A 17,580-nucleotide genomic window follows, 5' to 3' on the forward strand; every position below is an offset into this window, starting at 1 on the left:
TTGTCTTGGTTATGTTTAAGAGCAAACAACCACCATATAGACTACTAAATTGATAGCGATACAACACGGTACTTCCTGAGGTTTAGAATGGACTTAAATTAAAAATAAATAAATAAATAAATAAAAATGTAAACATTGAAATAATTTCAAATGTAGTGAGGAAAATTCTACTGATGGAAATGATTGAATGAAAAATACAGTGTTCAGTAAATATACTCCTAAGAGATGCAAGGGTCTGTGGTTGTCAACAGCGTACTACAGAGCTCTCTTTCAGATCTTTAAGATCAGACAAATGTTACTTGGTAGGTCTCTGACAGTTTTATACTGATCTTTTACCTACTCTTGTATCTTCCCTCCATCAGTAACATGACATTATCTAAGCACCTGCCATCAAGGTGCAGCCTGGATCAAGCCATGGCAAACAAATTCACTACATGATGTTATGAGATAGAATGCCGATGACCATAAGACCATGATACCAGGAAAAATGTTTCCCAGCTGCAGATGCTCTCCAAGAGCTTGCTCTGTAACTCACTTTGCTGGTCTTACTGGCATAAGGTTATCTTAATCTCTCCCTGCCCTATGATAGAAATGATCTTTAGACCATATTTTTGCCTAGCTCTCTACCTTGCCATTTGGACCAGCATTTTAATACACTTATTTTCAAGAATTTCAGATTGGTCTCTTCTCTGTGATCTAGTTTAGGTCTTCCTACCTTAAGGAACATATGTTTTCTGTTGTCAGCCAGCTATAGCTGCTGTTTCTGGGTTACACTGTGTTATATGTTTATCCACATAACTGCTGAGCAAACAGAAACACGGAATCTTTGTTTAATATTAGAAATTCAACAAACACATTGGAATCCAAAGCAGAGAAAGAATAAACTAGAAGGTGTAATACAAAGCATCCAGCCATTTTAATCTGTTATCTCTGAAAATAAAAATAGAAATTGGAAAGAAAAATATTTTAGTGTATTTTGTTGTAGACACCTATTGAGCTATATGTGGAAGGACTACCTTAATGAACAAAGTTGATGAAGTGTTGTTTTGCAAATGTGTGAGAAAAGTGTGAATTGAGTGTGAATTAGTCTTCAAGTGCAAGTTAGCACATAGTAAATACTAAGGTTTCCAAGGTTGATTTTGAGGGTTTTTCAATAGAAATTTCATCACTTTCCATTTTAAGTAAACAGTTTAGAGGAACACCTAAATAGTTACGTGCTTAATTAGGTTGTCAGGAAATTTCTGGCAGGCAACATAGCTTGATAGGTGATGAAGGAAAGGACATGTGTAACTGATCATTTGATTTAATATTAATATTGAAAATATTCTACGTACAGAAGTGTGATGATGCCTAAAAATCTTGCCAGGACAGCACAGAAAAGATCTCTTCATTCAAGTCTTGCACCATTATCTCTAAAAGCATAGATGCCTATGTGTAACTTGAAAATTTACATCTTACTTGGTACTGAAAGAGTCAGTGAAGCTGCTTCCCTTCTCCTTCTCTGTTTTCCTTTTACTTCCTCCAGAAGCATGAGAGAAGCCAGACTTATGGCTCAGCTCCTTGAATTTCATTCCCTTGGCTACTTGGGTCTGCACAAACTAAGAGTGAACCAATATTGATCTATGACTGTGTTACATAGAAGCGGCATTAATAAGCTCAAGCACAGCAACAGCAAACATAAAGGATCTTGGGCAGTCTTTACATAATTTCACTTTTATTTAAATTTTTATCTAAACAGGCATTAAACTGAAAGCAAATAAAGAGGAGAAAAAATTAAAGTAGAACACATAGTAAAATACCATAAAAAACAAGGTATTAAAATCACCTGTAATATTTAACATTGTTAAAGAAATCCTTGTTCTGAGAAATGTCAGTTTCTGAGAGGTTCTTTTCTCCTCTTCTCCCTGACTCAACAGTCTCTAAAGATATTTCCATCCACCATTTAAAGTTTGTACAAAAACAAACAAAAATGAAAGGGATATTAGTTATTTACTATGAAAACCAGTATTCTGAATGATTAATTGATTCAGTTTAGTAGCTGAAGAAACATGAGACTTTCAAAACTGAAGGCTTTTTTTTTTTTTTTGTGAAATCAACCGAAATAATTCAGTCTGTAAGCATAGCTCTTTGCAGAAAGATGCATTAGGTTTTTCAGTTGAGATGCATTAATATTTTAATCAAGCCTTTCATGGCATTTAGTGTGGCATCTATAATGCAGCATATCAGAAGTAGTCTGACTCTCTTAGGATCATAATTATTTCTGAAACTTTAAAACCTGGTAGGAAATGGGTAACCACAGTAATTATAGGCTTATTTTCTTAATTAATGTACTCTGCAAATTATTCTCACAAGTAGTAGGGAAAAAAAAAAAATAAAAAAAAAAAAATGATTAGAACTGATTCCTACCAGAATTAATTCATAAAGAACTGACACTGAAACAATAACATAAAGCTTTTCTTTGACCTCATTAATGACATTTACTATGAAATAATGAGATGATAGGTATAGTATCAACTACAACAAAAGGGACAAAATTCAAGATTTAAGTGTAATATTCTTTGCATGCATAAGACCAGAATAACGTAATGAAGGAAAGAAAACTGTTTGTTTGTTTGTTTTTAATTAATTTCCTAATTAGGTTAAGCTGCTTCTGATATCAAGGATAAACTCCAGCAGCATAAAATTTTGTCACTTTTCGTTTATTTTTGACAAAATGAACTGATAATAAATTTCTAGTCACCTTTCCAGTGTTCAGATGTTCCAAAGAGAATTTAAAATGAAGAAGAATCATAATTTTACCGTGCAACATAACAAAAGATAATAACTGTTGATGCAATCCTAGAAAAAGCCAAAAATCAGGGGTACATCTAGTGTAGATATTGGTCCCATTCTTTTGCATTTTGCACAGTTATGTTTGCATGAACTGACTTTAAAGTGAGATCAAAATGCAACATTTTGTAATCTATAACCAACAAAATACAACCTTGAAATCCTAGACCACAAAATAGTATCTGTCGGTATTTTGCCGGCAAAGCTTAGAGACATTTAAGGATGAGAATTCAGTGTTAAACTGCAACTTAGGGCCTTAGACAACCACCTTCTGATATGTACAGAGTTCTAGATGTCTGCTTAAGCAAAGAGAAAAATTGCAAGCTGACAGGGAATATAGGAGTTCTGATAAAGTTGTCTTGAGAACAGCACTCCTATAAGTGCAAAACGGTGTTGGAAAGCAATTTGCTCATTTCAGCTTATATCCAATCAACAACATAGGTTAAAAATAAAAATAAAAATAAAAATGAAAATGAAAATGAAAATAAAAATAAAAATAAAAATAAAAATAAAAATAAAAATAAAAATAAAAATAAAAATAAAAATAAAAATAAAAATAAAAATAAAAATAAAAATAAAAATAAAAATAAAAATAAAAAGTCTATGCACTTTCTTATTTGCCTTAACTTAATCATTTAAGCTAAATGGCAATGAGACATGGCACTAAATGACTTAGTACCATCCTTTGACACCCAGTTGCCACCTGGTAGTTGTTAGAAAACCTATATAATCGCATAGCATATATACATACTGAAATCCAACTTATGTCTACTTACGCCCACACACATCAACTACTAAATCAGCATCAAACTAATTGTGTCTGTTGCAATCATATGTGCATAATTTCATGCAATTCAATGCTTTCCAAAGACTTTACAGTCAGATATGATTTTAAAAAAGACCATCTTCCCAGGCAACATGGAATTCAAAGAGCTCTTAGATCCCATTAAAAAGTAAAGATAGAAGAAAGGAAATCTTATTTGAGATCCTGCAGCATCACAAAACAGATTGTCTTGCTATATTATTGTATTTTGTTAGGTTTGTGTGGGTTTTTTTTGTTTATAAAATGTGACTGTTAGAAACAGCAATGGGCTGGTAAATGTCAGTTATTTCTGCAAAGGCAGAATAATAGCAGTATCAAAACAAATAGTTAAATATGCATAATAAATAAATATAATTCACAAACACAATATGAATAACCTCTTATTCTTGAGTGCATGATGCATGAATTAAACACTAAAAATGTACCCCACAAATGTCATCTGATTTAGAGCTTTTGCTTCTTCTTTTCAAAATAATATCCATCAGTTTGAAAGCTTTATCTGAGAAAAAGTTACATCAGTGACTCGCTCTTTTCTACTTGCTAGAACGCAAGTACTGTAAATATTCAATTATCCAAGGTAAAAGAGAAGTAAGAAAAATGTAGGATATATCTATTTCCTGCCACAGTATCAATGAAGATTAGCTGTAGGGGACATTTAAGCTATTGCAGCTCTACCTAATTTCTGATGAGGACAAGTCTATTATTAGGGAAACGTAACAGAAGAGTATTCCCCACAGAATAGTTTACCCTTGTTGCTCTGTAACAGCTATTAGTTATAGAGGCATGGCTACAGACACTCCAAATTTCATGAGCCAGTTATAAGATTTTTTTCTCTTTTCAAGAGCCAATTTATTCTATATTATAAAGACACCTATTCTCATCCAATTGCTTTTGGAATACAAGCAAATACCATTTCCTGTTACCAACTGAAATACAAACATGACATCAATTAAAATGCTCTACCTAGCTTTTCAAAATAGCTTAGTAGTTGATCAGTGACTGTTAAAAATAAAAAGCATGCAGAATAAAAGGGGAGAGAAGGTTTGTCTCTCTGTGTGAAGACAGAGTTATTCTCCCTAGGTACATTCATTATCTACTTCTTCTGCCTTTATGCTGAGAAAACCTTAATTCTTAACTGATTATGTCTCCTGGTGAAAAAAAGAAAGAAAAAAGGAAAAAAAAAAATATATATATATATATATATATACTTCTTGTAACACACAGTTTGGTTTTTTGGGGGCAGAGGGGGGGGGTTGTTTTCATTATTTGCACAGCATTAGTTAATATGACCTGCAGTTGTTTTCCATCTGGAAATCCCATCTATGTAAGTTCTGGGAAACTAATCCAGATATATGAGTTATCCATACAGTACTTATTACATCACAAATAGCATCAAACTTTTCACCAGTGTCTGCCAATCATCCAGAAACATCCACTCTACAAGAACAGTAGGACATCAAGGGTATGTTTGACATTTTCTGAAAATGCTGAATGTAATGGCCATAAACTGTGCTACAGTCATTGTGTATACACAGCAAGACTGATGTTACAAGGAAGAATCAGAATCAGAATGGTCTTCTAGAAGATACTCAGTCAATATGTGGCATTCCTATTCACACATAATTTATTTGGAAAGCTTGAGGTAGATGTAGTTGTTCTCCTACAGTTTCCCATTCATAATGATTATCTGCTACAAGATGGTTCTGGACCTGCTTTGAAAGATGGATGCTTATAAGTCCATGGGGCCAGATGGGTTGCAAACTAGAGTGCTGAGGGAGTTGGCGGATGTGGTCGCCAAACCACTTTCCATAAATTTTCAGCAGTCTTGGCTGACTGCGAACGTCCTGGTGGATTGGAGGCTGACGAATGTGACACTTGTCTTCAAAAAGGGCCGGAAAGACGATCCTGGCAGCTACAGGCCCATCAGTTTCACCTTGGTGCCTGGGAAGGTTATGGAAAGGATAATCTCAGGTATCATCATGGATCAACTAAAGGTCAGCCAAGGGATCAGGCCTAGTCAGCATGGGTTTATGAATGGTAGATCCTGCCTGACTAACCTGATTTCATTCTATGACAAGGTGACCCTCTTGGTAGATGAAGGTAAGGCTGTCGATGTGGTCTACCTGGAAACTGTTTGTCAGTGGTTTGGATGGGTGCACTCTCCACTGGGTGAAGAGCTGGCTGGATGGCCAGGCCCAGAGAGTTGTGGTCAATGGAGTGGAATCCAGTTAGCAGACGGTCATGAGCGGCGTCTCCCAGGGCTCGGTGCTTGGGTCGCTTCTGTTTAACATCTTCATTGATGATCTGGAAAAGGGGATTGAGTGCACCCTCAGTAAGTTCGCAGACGACACTAAATTGGGAGGGAGTGTTGATCTGCCTGAGGGGAGAAGGGCACTACAGAGGGACCTGGATAGACTTGATTGATGGGCCAAGGTTAACAGCATGAGTTTCAATAGGGCCAAGTGTCGGGTCCTGCATTTTGGTCACAACAACCCCAGGCAACCCCTACAGGCTTGGGGAGGTGTGGCTGGAAAGCTCCCAGACGGAAAGGGACCTTGGTGTGCTGATGGACAGTCGGCTGAATATGAGCCAGCAGTGTGCCCAGGTGGCCAAGAGGGCCAGTGGCATCCTGGCTTGTATCAAGAATGGTGTGGTGAGTAGTATTAAGGAAGTCATCCTGCCCCTGTACTCAGCATTGGTGAGACCTCACCTCAAGTACCGTGTTCAGTTTTGGTCACCTCAGCACAGGAAAGACATGGAGGTACTGGAGCAGGTCCAGAGAAAGAGGAGATCCTCTTTCCCAATATTTGGGAAAAAAAAAAAAAAAAAAAAAAAAAAGCTAATTTTAAATTAAAAACAATTAAACAACAACAACAACAACAACAAAAAAAAACACCTATGCAACTAGTATTTATAATTTCGTAACAATCAGGAGATCTAATTAAGATCAAAGCCATGAGGAATTATTATGTAAACTAAACATAGAGGAAGTAAAGGGAATTCAGTCTAGATCCTGTGATATTTGATATTTGCTCTCACTTGTTCCCTGTATGCTGCCAGCTCTTATCTGCTAGAAATAAACATTGAGGTTTTTCTATGCTCATTGACTCCAATGTACTATGCAAACAGGTTAGCAAGCATATTTAAATAATTGCTTAAAAGTGTATTGATAAATAAATACTCTTATGCAGTAAGATAATGCCTTTGAAATTTCCCAGGCTTGTCAAATCATCTTGACAGCATGTCATGCCCTATTACACTGGTATATTAGGTAAGGCTGAATGCCAAAATATGAATGCATAACAGGACAATTATTTTGGCCCAAGTGCCTTTGGGACTTTCAGTATTAATACCATTACAGACTGTACTCCCAATCAGAATGAAGACTGCAGTATTAGTTGTGTACAACCACAGGGGGCACTTATATTTCATACAAATTAAAATTTATTTTCAGGGGTACTAGCTTTGCCTTTAATGCCAAAGTTTTATTATGCATTTCAGGCTTTTCAACATGCACAAATCATGGGCTGAGTGAATTAATTTCCATGGTGATATTTTTCGATGAGTGAGGCCCTCATAAAATAATTAAAAATAAAGCTTAGCCAAGTCATGGAACAGAAAACTCAAAATGTGTTTCAAAAAAGTTTGACTTAGAAAGGTTTGAGATGAGAAGACAGATAAAGAACCAAAGACCTTCCCATAAAGATTGACTTAATTCTAGCTGTCGTCAAGATGTTTACATAATGCTTTGAAAGTATTTACTGTGTTAATTCCTTCTCTAGTTTGTTCTCCTCAATTAGTATGAAAACATAGACAGTCTTTATTTCTCAGTATTTTCAGTTATATTTGAAAAACATGGCCAATGGCAGGATTGTCTCTTTTCCTACTACCAGTGGATGGTTCAAAACAATTCAGTTAAGTGGAAGGTTGTTTCTACCAAATACTTCATACTACAGCTGCATAGACCAGAACTACATGCCAGTACCAGGTGATCTGAAAATCAAGCACGAGACTACTCATCCCCATAACCACTCTGACTTCTGCCTTTTATTATCATGGATTCCCACTCAGACCATTTGCTTTTTCTATTTTTATTTTTTATAAATTAAGCACGTGTTGGAATACTAGCAATCATCTGATAGTTTTGACTTTTGAAACATAAAGTATGTGACAAACACCCAAAGAATGTGTACGAGTGGAGATAATGAACTCTGAAAGCTTCTTTTATTAATATTCAGCTCACACTTTCAAACAATCTGCAGAGCTTAATGAATGCACAAAAATTCAAATGTCAATGGATATAAAGAGAAATTGTATTTATATATAAGTAGAATTAGCTTTTCATCTAAGATCTGACTGAGATGATTTGAAGATGAATCACTAGCAACAGCAAGCTACAGTAAAATGAGAGAATGAACAAGTAATCATCTTTAAGACCAATGACAGGAACAGTGACATAACTTCATAAGTTGTAATGTTTATAATAAATAAAAAGATCAATTTCCTTACAGTTCATAAGCATTTCTCTATGAATTAATGCAAGTAACATTCCCCAAAATTAATTTACTCTGATGGTGTTGCTTAGAGATGTTTGTACATTTAAATGAAATGTACAGATATTTTGTTCTCTGGTAATTATTTGGAAATCATTCTTTCTATTTCCGGGTTGGGAAATACACTGAGATATTATGTAAACAGTGGTCTCCATGTGACAGGCCTCTTAGAAGCACAGAATCATAGGCTTGGAATGGACCTTTAAAATCATCTAGTTACAGACCCCATGCTATGGGCAGGGACACCCCCTCTCTAGACCTTAAGTATTTCTGGAACAATTTGCATTCTAGAAAACACACACATCTGTTTTGGAGTTCCAAAAGACTTTTGTAAAAAGAACATAGAAAGACTGAAAACCTACACATGAATATTGATTTATTATAATAAAAATTGTTCAGTGTTTATTTGACACAAGCATACATGGATGTTTGTTCAGGATAGTGCATAGGAATAAATATTAGGGTGTGTCGGTTCTGGCCCAGTTCCACCTGGTTCTGTGACTAATGGGGCAAGGGGGACCCATGGTCCCATGCCTCAGGAAACTGGGAAGGGAAATAGGGAAAAGGTGGGGAGATAGGCCTAAAAACAGAACAGCAGCAACAAGCTAAATGAGAAAATTAACTTTCTAAATACTAAATATGATAGCTAGATAACACAATGTGATATAATACAATTGGAATTGATGCTAATAAATGAAATAAAATGAGAAAATGTCCAAAACAAAAGGCCTTACTCTAATGCTTTAGATTAGGCAGCTAGGGAGCAGGCACTGCAGTGACAAAGAAGAAAAAGCAATTTTGTGACTCCCAAACAGTTTTATCTTTCCCTTGGAACAGACAACGAGAACAGAATAATGAAGTTGTCTGGGAGCTGTAGTTCTTCAGTTCTTCCGGAACTCTCAACAAACCACATAATTGGAGGCTTTTAGGCAGGGCTATACTCTATCCTCATATCCCCCAGCTTGTACTGATAGTGGGAGTTGCCAAATCCTTCCGATATGGACGGAAGGATCTTTTGGGAAACCACATAAAAGGCCTTACTGAAGTTCAAGTAGATGACATCAGTGGCTCTTCCCTTATCCACTAACACAGTTATGCTGTCACAGGCCAGTAGGTTGGTCAGACAGGATTTGTCTTTAATGAAGTAACTCTGGTTGTCTTACATCACCTCTCTTTCTTCTGTACACCTTAGTATTTGCTACATGATCTTCCCTAGCACAGATATGAGGCTGCCTACATGTGCAGCCTGCTGTAGGGAGCCTGCTTTGCCAGGGGGGTTGGACTTGATGACCTCCAGAGGTTCCTTCAATTCTGCACTTCTGTGACAGGTTGGCAGTTCACTGCTTTGTCCTTTCTCTCTTCTAAAAAATAGGTGTGATATTGATTTTTTTTCCAGTCATCAAGGAACTAACCAGACTGCCATGATTTTTCAAATATTGTTGAGAGTGGCTTGGCATCTGCATTAGTCCACTCCCTCAAGAAGCTCAATAACAAGAGCTATTGAGTTAAATCAACAAAACCTGAAAGCATTGATGTAATTGTCACATAGGTTCAAACTGGAAGATGACAGGAAATTAGGAAATTATTTCCTTTACATTTCAAATATATATATATATATTTAATTTTTTTTAAAATTTATTTTTTAATACTTAAAAAGAAACAGAAAGACTAAGCTGAACTATCACATCCTGACTGGGAATTCATACTAGTCTCACAGTTTCCCCTTCAAATTTCAATACTCATGCTTGTTTTCAAAACTTTGTTATTGTTTGCTGCTGTCAACAGGAAGGAGAAGAGTAAGAATCACTGATAATCGCTTCTATAAAAACCATTTCTGATAAACAGTATCTCCTATCCAGAGAAGTAAATTTTTTAACTTTTTAAAGATTTCTTACAGAATCATTCTTCCTGTCTTATTTTTCCTTTCTTCAAGATAACATACCTATAATAATTCCAAATAATGATTAATTGTTTCCTTCAGGTTAAACAGAAGAGAGGATTAAAATTCAGCAGACACCTTGAATACATTGCTGAACTGGACCTCCAGGTTAGCCTGCTGTCAGGCACTGTATGCAACTCATGACGGCCATTCACATTCTTTCCTGACAGTTACTGACAGCTCAGCATTCTGAAATATCAGGCAAGACAGCATTGTCCCGTATATGCCTCCATTTCAGTGGTAACAACAGACAGAATTTCAAGATCAATTACATGTCTGTCACAGCAGAAACATATATCTATTAAGATATATAACAAGTTTCCACTGTTGTGATGACTTTTAAATGTTGAACATTAAACACTGCCTGAGGTAGTTTCTCAAACATATTGCAACAACTGCAATTGTCTTCAATATTTGGAAAGAAGAATAATCACAAAATGATCACTTTTTCATAACAGCTTGCAGTGGGAAAACTGACAGTGTTCTTTTTCGCAACAAAAGCAAACTAGCATTTTAAATGATGATTAATTTAATGTCATTAATTAGTAATATTGTCAGCTATATTTAAAAAGGTTAAATTTGTAGCATATTGTTCATAGTGTAATGGCAAATATGTTAATATCTTAAAAAATTCAGAACCAGTGTTTTTGCTGTTTCTTTCCACATTGTTATAGCAGGAACCAACATCAGTATGGGGATAGATCCACTTGAAAATCCAGACATTTCTCATAAATATCTGAGTCAGCTGGATTATGGCAAGTTCTGTTTTATACTCTCCCTCCACTGAAATCCAACTAGAGATCAGATATCAATTTTAACAGCGGACGTAGAAGAGGGAGGTCTCTTCATACCACAGACTTCAATCCTTCTTGCAAGAGTTACATATGCATGCAGTGTCAGGTGGTTACATTCACCACCACTGCTAAAGACAGCAGCAGAACCTGAAGCTCAAAAGGAAATAGTTGTAATTATCTTAGTATTATACTAAGCTAGAACCTAGGATATCAAAGCTATCAGCACTTGCCTTTTGGCTCTGCATTTGGGCACACAAAGACCCTCTTCACACTGAACACTCTAAGAGCAGAGCTGGAGTCTCTTGCATCTTTATAGAATTCCTTATTCTCAGTTCCATACTATCAGTAGGAACAGTGAGATGCATACACATTGTGTTCCTCTTTCTTCAGGAACTACCTCCTTACTTGGAAAGCAATGAGTTGGTCTCTGAATGCACTCAGTAAAGAAGATAACTGAAAACACATTTCCTATTTTATTTTTATTTTTCTAGAAAGCACTTTGAACAAAAGACCACTTTTTATGAAAACAGGACATAATTCATGTATTTTCTGTTACCATGGTATTTAAAGAAGAGAGGGAGTTACAGTCATTTCTTTGAAATCATGACATTGGCAACTACTGTCAAAGAAATACTGTGGACTATGAACAGTAAACCCCCATTCAACAGAATGTCTTATATTTCTTCTTGGCACTTTATTACTCACTTGTTGTTGTTTGTTATCTTTGTTGTTTTTTTTTTGTTTTTGTTTTTTGTTTGTTTGTTTTTCCCTGCTGTCTTGATATCTGTACTTCATTTTCTAATTTACAGTACCATTTAGTGTTGTCAGCCTGAAGACTCACATACTCATTTGGACTCAAGAAGATGTTAATTTGTCTCTTCTTTCTAATACCAACTGTCAGATGGCTCACCTACCCATGTATTCAGGTGGTCAAGTGATTCTTATTTTTGCTTCAGAGCCCTACAGAAGAGACTTCACAGCAGAAAATAATCATGTATTTGGTAAAAAACAAAACAAAAACAAAACAAAAAATAAAAACAAAAACCACACAAAACAAACAAACAAAACAACTCTACAGAATGCAAGACTCTTAGAAGAATCCACAGTTTACCAGGTCTGTCAGATTTTGACCAAAGGGACCAGAAGAGACATGGATAATTTTATGTAATCTTTTTGTTGTGCTTTATTTTTAATTTTTCAAGTTGAAACATATGAAATTTTACCCGACTGTCATTTGTGGCAGCCAACTAGTTGTACAGAACAGTATTTATGGTTTTTTAGTCTATACCATATTTAAGTAAAAAGTAGTTACTAGAGAAGTATTAGTGGTAATTCCTAACAAGGAAAACCCCAGAAGACAGGAGCAGCAGTCTTATGCCTTTCCTGTTTGATTATAGCTGAAGAGAAATTCTTCCAGTTGCTACAAATCACCATGTCAATTAAGATTATACACAGAGTAGAGGATACAATTAATAACCTAAATTATAAACTAGAAAACAAAGGGAAAAAAATAAAATACACAATTCAAAATTTAAAAACTCTTAGAAAATGACTGTAACAAATTTAGAAAAGTATATTTTTATTTAACAGACTGTCAATTCAGCAAAATTGTTTGGGCCAGTAGAACTTTAAAACACCATAGAACAGTAGGACTTTAAAACACCTGCTGTATAGAAATGATAATTATTGAAAGAAATTAGAAAGGTGAGAAGAAAGAACATTCAGAAATATATTGTGGAGCTTTGGTTTTCTCCCATCAAAGTGATCTAGAGGTGTACAGATGCAAAAGATATTGTAGAGATTACTCCATGTCTGATCTATAAATTATCTGTGTGAGCTCTTATCCAGAAATCTACCAACAAGATGCCCTGCAGAGCTCCAAATAACAAGAATGTAACATCAAGTAATAAGGCATTTTAGTTCTATTTCATAAGTCCTGCAACACAAAGATCTTTTGGTAACATCTGGTCTTCCCCCTACTTTCTAATCTACCACTGTTGAACCTATTCAGCAAACAGTTGGAAAAAGAATTATTAATTATATTATTATTAAATCTACTAGATTTATAATAATAAAGACTTAATAATTTGTTAAGTTTACTAGACTTAGTAATAAAAAGATGACAAAAATAAATAAATAAATAGACTATTAGAGAATGGGTATTTCTCCCTGAAGAGTACATTAGTTACACTACAAAAAACAAACAAACAAACAAAAAACAAAACAAAACACAATAAGTAAGTGTTCAAATGTTCAAATGCTAAGGCATGGAAAGATGTTTTGTAGTTTCTAAAATATTTTGATTGCAAGGATTTAATGATATGTTTAGCAATGGAGAACATTCCCCAGAGATAAAAATATCAAAAAATGAAGGAAGCAGAAGAATTATAGAGCACAGGCTAATTTCAAATATTTCACCTTTGCAAATTTCTTTGCACATAAAAATATAACCTATTTTGTGTGGTGAAACATGCCCTGTTTCATAAATTCCTTCTGACAGGGAGAGTAAATAGTCCAAAAACAATATCCTATCAATAGTATTTAGAATGCTAGTAATGTGCTGACCTGAGGCTTTTTGCATCCTTGAATATCATTTAGGAGAGTTCATCACTGAATATTGTTTTAATTTTCCCTCATTCTATGGTGGTGATACCTAGCTACACAGTTGCCACAATTTATAAGTCTGAAAGTTAACATAAAAGCTAGCTGAGGTAGCAAAACTGTCAGGGGTTTATTTCACCCTTTTAAAGTCTTTGAAATTATGGAAAATAAGATGGGGAAATAAAAACCTTGTGTTTTTTGCTGCAGTTCTACACAATTGTTCATGACATGCACATAAACAGCAATAAAGTTACAACAAATTTATTTTCAGAGACCTGCAACATTCATCAGTCAGCGTCCTACTGATGCATAAAGGCTGAGACTGACACTTAGCTTTATAAAATTCTCACTAAAGTATAAACTCTTTGTTATTCATTAAGTTTTGATCTTTGCTGAAGTTGAATATGAAAGTAATATTGCTTCACATTGCTGCCACTGGGGCAGACAACTAGAAATCAAAGATGTAGAGTAGCTTTTCTATTCTTCAGACAATGATTTTTAGATGTCAAGTTATGGCTAACATTCTACTGCAAATACATTGTTATGATAGAAAATTAAGTGCATATTTTTCTAACTTTTCTGTTTATCTAAATTATTAATACATGAGTTATTCTGTGACTTAAATCACAATATGAAATGCTTATTTCCTAGGGCAGCTATTTTTCCTTTGATATCAGTATTTAAAACATAAGGCAACTTGCTTGCAGTTGCACAGCTGGCATTTGTGCTCAAGATTTGTATACTCATTCAAGGAATCTGCTGCAAAACATGGGTCTGTGTCTTTGATGTTATGTCAACAATATAAAAATCAAGGCAAATGGAGATTGCATGTAGTACAATACATAGGAACACACACTTAATTCATCTCTGTAATAATGTTTCAGCCAAACCTTCTTACCCAGCCTACCAGTTTCTTGACATGATATGCAGGTTCAGCTCACATAAGATGCACAGCTTTAAGATTAGAAAAGGAATCTTCCTTTACTTCATTAAGTAATGAGACTTTTCTGGCCTCTTACCCACAAATAACTACATGGACTACATAGTTTTTTCCAGAGGATGTGTTACTGTAAGCAGCCTAAGAAATCTTTTCATGGAGAAACAGATCCTTCTTACACCATTTCATTTCACTTTTTGTAGGGAGTATAATTAGTATAATTTTAGTTAAGTTTGGGTACTCTTACTGACTGCTGAAATCATTGAAAATGGCATGTAAACATCAAAAAGAGAAAGATAAAATTCTTACTACATTGAAATGTGGTACTGAGGGAATACATAAGTCAGCAGCAGCAGTAATTTTTTTGATAATAAGAACAGGTTTTGAAGATTAAAACTTGAAGTTGGGCAACATCACATTCATTTTTAAGAAGGGTAGAAAAGGTTGATGCAGGGAACTATGAAACTGTCAGCCTCACATCTATGATGTGGAAGATAACAGAGCAGATCCCCCTGGATGCTATACTAAGGCATATGGAAGAGGGGGGAAATACAAGGCAACCAGTGTTACTTTACCAAGGGCAGGTCCTGCCTTACCAAGTTAGTGGCCTTTTCTGATGCAGCAATGGACAAGGAAAGAGCCACTGATGACATAGATCTGGACTTTGATAAGGTCTTTGACATAGTCCCCCATAACATCCTTCCCTTTAAATTGGAAAGATATAGATTTGGTGGGTGGAATGTATGATAAACAAGGAACTGGTTGCAAGATCATAACCAGAGAGTGGTGGTCAATTTATCAATGCCCAAATGGGGACAAGTGATGAGTGTGTTCCCTCAGGGTTCAGCACTGGGACTGATGCCCTTTAACACAACAGAGGACTCTCAGCAATTTTTCATATAACAAGCTGCATGGTGCAGTCAACATGCCTGAGGGATGGGATATTTGAGGAATGGGATGCCATACAGAGAGGCCTTCACAGGCTCGAGCAGTGGGCACAGGGAAATTTCATGAAATACAACAAAAACAAGTGCAAGATCTTGTAGCAACTCACACTATCAATACGAGTTGGGGAGCATAGCGCTGCTGAAAAGGGCTAATGAGTACTGGTGGATGGTAAGCTGTACATGAGCCAGCAAAATGCCTTTGCAGCCCAAAAAGCCAAGCATGTCCTGAGCTGCCTCCAAAGAAGCATGGTCAGAAGTTGCCAGTGGAGGAAATTCTGCACCTCTTCTGTGTATGAGTGAGACCACCTAGAATACTGTGTTCAGATGTGGAGTTTGCAATATAGGAGACATGTGGAACTGCTGGAGCACTTCCAGAGGGAGGTCACAAAAATAATGCAAGGGGTGGAATGCCTGTCCTGTGAAGACAGGCTGAGAGAGTTGGGGGGTTGAGTCTGGAGAAGAAAAGGGTCTAGTGAGATCTGATAGAGGTCTTTCAATATGTAAAGGGGAACTGTAAGAAAGAATGAGATACAGTCTTTGGCAGGGCCAGTTGTGATAGGATATGGGGAAATGGTTTCAAAATAAAATAGGGGAGATTTAAACTAGATATAAGAAAAAAGTTTTTGTTTGTTTATTTGTTTGTTTGTTTTTAAGATAAGGGTAGGGAATAGCTGGCACAGGTTGCCTGGAGAGGTGGAAGATGTCCTATCCTTGGAGACATTCAAGATCAGGCTGGACAGGGCTCTGAGCAACCTAATCTAGATGTCAGTGGCCCCATTCATTGCAGCAGAGTTGGACCAGATGACCTTTGAATGTTCCTTCCAGTTCAAATGATTCTATGATATTAAATTTGAGAGCAAAAATATACTTAGTATAAATTACATAAATTTTCTCATAGTATTCCACATATATCATATTGACAAACTGCACATTTTTTCCACTGTTTAAGAATGAGTATGTGTCAATTTGGGCCAAAAGATAGATAATATTTTGTTTTCCTTAAAAACATGAATGTTCTTTGGAAATCTAAGAAGAGGTTTAGGCCTGTTTGACTCCATTGCCTCAAATACCCAAAGGATAACCAGGAGCCATTGAAGATAATACTTCTCCTCCTGCAGACAGTAACTGTCAACCCACACCTTTGCTTGAGTCAGAGCAGTCAGCATCTGAAATATGGCGAGGAATAAAATTTTGCCCTGACTAACATTTAGAGTCAATTTAAATTCATTACAGCACTGATGAACTATTCTGGGAGAAGCAGAACCAGGATAGTGGTTTTCTACAGATATAAGTCTCATAAGTCTCACAGTGACTTCTTTAGTGTATAAAATTATCCAATATTTTCATATCTGAAATGTTCACAATATCTTACATATGATACTAAGTATGAAGATAAAACACTGAGATCTCCATTCTCTACTTTCACAGGGCTTGGAGAAACTCCCTCTATTCAGAAAATCTGTGATATTACATAAACAAGTGATTAACATTTAATCTCGGGCTAAAAAATATCCTCTTGCTGTGACACACAGGCCTGGTGCTTTAAGAAAACTTCAGCTGGTGTATGGGAAATTGGTAATCACAGCCTGAACCTCTGATTAATCAGCTGAGGCAAGTGTCGGGTCAGCTGTGGGAGCACAGGTGAGAGTAATTTAGCTGTTGTCATGGTTTTGTGCTGTCAATATTCTACATCATGACATCATGTGCGGTATGAACTGTTTTGGTGGTATAAGAAAGTGTAATAGAGGGTATGCGGAAGTGTAACAGAGGGTATGTGGAAGTGTAACAGAGGGTATGTGGAAGTGTAACAGAGGGTATGTGGAAGTGTAATAGAGGGTATGTGGAAGTGTAACAGAGGGTATGCGGAAGTGTGGAAGGTTCATGCTCCAGATCTGTGGAATGGCAGCATCCCGAGTACTCAGCCCTTGGAGGAAACTACATATCCCAGGGGACAACGCGGCCAGAGATGAATCACCAGAGGAGGAGGACACACATATAATCTCGCTCCCAGGCTGGAACGTCCCTCTTTTCGCCCTGTCTATCGCTTTGGAGCGCTCCATCCCTGCCGTCTCGCTCTATCAGCAACATTCCAGCCTGTCGCCTAGAGATTGCAGTAGGCCCCGGTTCTCCGGGACTCTTTTTTCTCTCTTTCTTTTT

Source organism: Excalfactoria chinensis, chromosome 1 (assembly GCF_039878825.1).
Source record: "Excalfactoria chinensis isolate bCotChi1 chromosome 1, bCotChi1.hap2, whole genome shotgun sequence".
Taxonomy (NCBI): Eukaryota; Metazoa; Chordata; class Aves; order Galliformes; family Phasianidae; genus Excalfactoria; species Excalfactoria chinensis.